Consider the following 5,184-nt stretch of genomic DNA (forward strand, 5'->3'; position numbering starts at 1 on the left):
ACAGACTGGACCCGTGTTTTTGCCTTTGTCATTTGTCTTTTTTTTCTATGAACATTGTGTTAGAGTATATGTACAGATGTGGGCCTTAATAGATTGGTATGACTGTCTTTCTATTGCCAGTATACATGTAGCAATACAGAAAGAGTGTCACTATTTCAGTATTAATGAGAACATATAAATTTGTGCTGTGTGAGGATTTCTGAATATGTTTTATAGAGGAACACATTGAAAATAACCCATGAGGACTTATTTGCAACATTTTTAAGCTTCTCTAAACTCAACAAGCGCTATGTTTTGAAGCTTATGGCTATTTGTCCCTTGTTTTTTAACAGACAGCATGGAACATGGGCATTGAGTAGTTATATCAGTAGCACTGATAGTTATTACAAAACCCTTTGCATCAATAACTGGGAATGAATGTGGAAAAATCAAAATCAGCAGGGAACTAGAATCCCCTTTGCCTGTTGTGTGCTGTTGCATTTATAGTTCAAGGAATATAACTATTCTAGTGACTAGTTACATAACATTGCCTTTCTAACTAAGGAAAAATAATCACTCAGCTCTCTACAGATTTATAAATAGTTTAAATTAAAAATCTAAGGGCTGATCTAGAAAAGCAAATGAGTTTCTTCAGCTTAATAAAGCTAAATCAAACATGTGCCAGGAGATGCAGATTACCAGATTTTGTGGCTTACTACTATCTGAGTACAGATTGCCTTTCTTTGCAACCTATATATATATATATGTGTGTGTGTGTATATATATAAAGAGCAGGGCACATGATAATACATATGCAATTATACCCCTGGGTTTGCATACCATTTCCATGATTGGCTCTGGCAACTGCGTGCATTTATTAGCCAGACCATTTTTGTGTGCTTGCTCTGTTCTACACACGAAGATCTCTGCCCTTGTAAATTATCTGGCAGACTAATCGCACTGCTGCACTGTCAGCTCTGGAGCAAGCCTTTCTGGAGATCTGGCAGGTACAATCCTCTGTACAAATCTTTTGCTTGAACATATTGTAGAAGCAGCATCTGAAAACAGCAGTTATTCTAAAATAACTATTAAAAAAAATTGTGCATGCCTGACCACCATCATAACTACAAAAGGCTTTTAAAACTGATGAACATCCGTCATGCTGAACTGAATGCATATAATGAAAAACTCTCCAATGTATGTCTCAGCGTTATGGTTTTCACAGTGCAATACATCTGGCGGTGCAGAGCTGTTAGTCACTATGGAGGCAGAACTGTATTTGCTTCACTAAATAAAAGCAAAGTCTAGCCAATGTTGCACAATAGCAGAGTGATTTTCAGAGCACTAGCACGCCTGAAGCTAAGCAAACTTTTGACCATTACACATCATGTCTTTTCAAGCAGTAATTTCTCCTGGTGGTAGAAAGGTTTGTGGCTGTTCATGCTAGCTGCAATGTCACTTGGTTTCAAAGGTGTTGAGGCTGCACTCAAACTCACAGGGCAGCCAGGAGGCCAGAGATGGGCAAGGGAGCTGCTATTTCTGTTTCTCGCATTTCCGTCTCAGTCCTGCTTTCATCCTTGATGGTGTTGGGTCTGTACAGCTGAGCCGTGAGTGCTCAGTCCACAATGAGTGTGAGAGTGAAGCACCTCTTGAAGTTCATCAGTACGGAGCTGATGAATATTTCAGAATATTTCAGAATATTTAAGGTTGGAAGGGACCTCTACAGATCATCTAGTCCAACCTTCCTGCTCAAGCAGGCACACCTAGAGCATGTGGCACAGGGTGGCATCCAGGCGGGTTTTGAAGACCTCCAGAGTAGGAGACTCCACCACCTCCCTGGGCAGCCTGTTCCACTGCTCTGTCACCCTAACAGTAAAGAAGTTGCTCCTCACCTGGAGACGGAACTTCTTATGCTTCAGTTTGTGGCCATTACCCCTTGTCCTATCGCTGGCCACCAGTGAGAACAGCCTGTCCCCTTCCTCCCTGCATTCTCCCTTCCTGAACTTATACATATTAATCATATCCCCTCTGAGCCGTCTCTTCTCCAGAGAAAACAGGCCCAGCTCGCTCAGCCTCTCTTCCTCTCTTCATACGAGAGATAAGCATTATCCTTTGTCACCATCGTAAGCTGCAAAGTTTTACCTAACTTCAAGTGGGACTGAACTAAATGTTTGGCTCTTCTGTTAGGCTGGAGATAGTGAATGAGGAGACGTGAAGCAGCATCATGACAACATGGAGCAGCTCATGCAAGCCAGTCAGTTGTAAGGAGGACACACTGAGCACCCAGTTGGGTATGTAGGTCAGGCAAAATATTACAGATAACTGCCCCAGGCAAATCCATTCATTCTACTAGTTCCTGTAGAGTCATTTCTCAAAATACAAAGCAAATTGTAGATCTGGTTTTAATTTCACTCTTGGGTATCAACATTATTCTGATTAGCTGCATATTAAATTGAAAAGACCTCAAAATAGGGGTTATTGGTGATATCTGCTGTACTGGCTGTTTGCTGAAGAGGATAAATTTGTTGATGGCAATCCTGAAAATTATTCATCTTCTGGCCAGTGCTTATTTACATTGGTAATCAATCATTTTTACACTGCTGGGAACATTTATGTGAATATTCAGTGTTGCATAAAGCTTCCGAGTGAAACCTTGAACTGCAACGGGAGCAAAGGGTAAAATGCCCACATTTTTTTTCCCCAGTTATCTCAGATCATATCAACAATATTTAATATTAAAACCAGGAACTCCAGGAACTATAGCCTGGAAGTCCAGTGCTGTGTCCATTTCATACCGGGCAACTGAGAGTATCTTTTTTTTTTTTCTTAAATAATGAATTATGAAGAAGAAAACAAAGAAATTTCACCATCATCTGGGCATGGAGAGAATCTACTACTGGTGGTCTTTTGGATGTAATTATGGTATAATTGATTGAAAGTAGTATTAAAAAGCAGCCCATAGTCAAATATTGTGTACAGAAGAAAGTAATTTAATTCGAAAGAAAAAAAATCTTTACTTTCAAAATTCATCAAAGTAGCCCTGAGTAGCTTAGTGACAGTGAAAGCAAGCATCTACGATGTGTTACAATTTTCTGTTGCTTCTAAATTAAAAAAAATCTTAAAAAAAAATCGTCCTAGAACTGTGAACGATTTTGCATTCCAAAGTGATCATCTCTTCATTACCACCTACGTTCTGCGTGGCAGCATCACCCACTTCATTTGGATTCTGTTGCAAAACCCCATTATTTTTCATTGCAAAGCTGACCCCACTTAGCAACACTTAGTTCTTTTTAAAAGAACTTACTAGAAAGTCCTTAAATTTTCAGTAAGCCAAACCAGCTGTCCCCTTTCACAGAAACCACACAAACTTGTCAGATATGCTGAGTATCCTCCTGCTATTACTGCAGAGTTAATTCTTTTTTATATCTGATTAACACTCATTTATAATATTTATGAGACAAGGCTATGAACAGTGAAAATAGGCTGAACTTGTATCATTTAATAGCTTTGCAAAATGGGGTCATTTAAAATGTAGCAATGCTCTTAAAAAGAGCAAAAAAATTCGGTACACAACTTCCTAGTGATAATCACTAGGCATCATTTTCCAATGTAGATTTGAAAAACTCCCTTGTAAGGAGAAAAAGAATGTTAATTGTGAGAATGATTTTTATTTTATATAGTGCTGGGATTTCCTTGCTTCTACAGAATTCTAGGTCAGCTTGTGGTTCACTGAAACCTGTAAAAATTATGACAGCATATTGAGCACAGAGTTCACATAGAGCATAATCTTGTCCCAATAATTATCTGTACACCTTAGAAGAAAGTGAAAGAATGATGAAATGGCCAATTACAGTCTGTTCACCTCCTCAGAGAAATTATCTTCTGTTACTTGTAGCCTTTCCCTTATTTATTTCTCTTGCCTAATTTAAATATGACTCATCATAAACTTAAACATCTAATTCTATAAAAATTCATTAATTCCAATTTGTGCCAATGAATTATACAGTTGTAGTTATGCATTTTTAATTTTTGCTATTAGTTTTAAATTTATTTCCATTGCTCATTGAATAGGACCTGAATCACGTACTGTGAAAACATGCATCCATCTGTCTTGCATTCTGTTTTGTTTTCCGCTGCCATGTTTTTTCTTATTCTTTTTTATAACTCTCCCTTGCTGTTAGAAATCTTCTGATAATTTTATCTCCCACTTTCTCCTATGTTCTTTTTCAGAGATGATGCCCAGCACTTTGTGTCTGCTTAGCATGAATTTAACACACTACATTAGTATTAGTGATTTGGCCCTTTGTTGCCTAAGCAGCAGGTTCATCATTAGCACAGGGTGATACCTGAGCTTCCTTCCTAAATGTTTCATGGTAATTAAACCAACCCCTGCAGTGCCTAAGCCACTTAGACCATTTATCTGAGCTATGCTATCTGAGCTATGCTATGCTATGCTATGCTATCTGAGCTCATTCAAACCCAGATTTCAAGAGATATTTGGCTTAGCCAGTAACACTAGGCTAGGTATTTGTAGACGAATATGATAGTTGGACTCTGGTTGGATAAGAAGTTTTAATGCATCTTTTGAAGCCTTAAAAAATACCCCAAAGTTATCAAGAAGGGTCACTTTCCTATTCATAGATTCCTCTTTGAAGCCTATTTGACAAAAAGAAAGTGCTTCTGTTATTACACCTTTGTAATTATTTTAGCATCGGTGCTCAGAAATTGAGCTATTCTGAGAGAGAATTCTTCTAGGTTTGGGTCAAACTGATTCCTGTTTCTTGCAAAATAATCTCAAAATCTCTTCTTCCCTGTTAGTTATCCAGTTAAGAAGATAAGGTCTTCTGGTAGCCAGTTGTAGAGTATTAATTGCCCAAACTTGCTTTATTAGTGTTTGGCACTAAAACAGCATATAATTTCTTATACTGGTGTTTATCCCACATTTGTTTACAGCATATAGGTCTCTGGAGTTCAGAACTCGATTCTTTTTCCTTTGTAAACTATAGCTAATGATACAATAAAGAAATTTTCACAACTAAGCTTGTTAATGTAGACATTGGAGCACCGTGGACACCTAGTTGACAACTTGGCATAAGGTCCAAATGTCCGTCTTCCTTCCTTCCTTCCTTCCTTCCTTCCTTCCTTCCTTCCTTCCTTCCTTCCTTCCTTCCTTCCTTCCTTCCTTCCTTCCTTCCTTCCTTCCTT

This window comes from Nothoprocta perdicaria, unplaced genomic scaffold (assembly GCF_003342845.1).
Source record: "Nothoprocta perdicaria isolate Ctin4 unplaced genomic scaffold, notPer1 scaffold_14, whole genome shotgun sequence".
In the NCBI taxonomy this organism is placed as follows: Eukaryota; Metazoa; Chordata; class Aves; order Tinamiformes; family Tinamidae; genus Nothoprocta; species Nothoprocta perdicaria.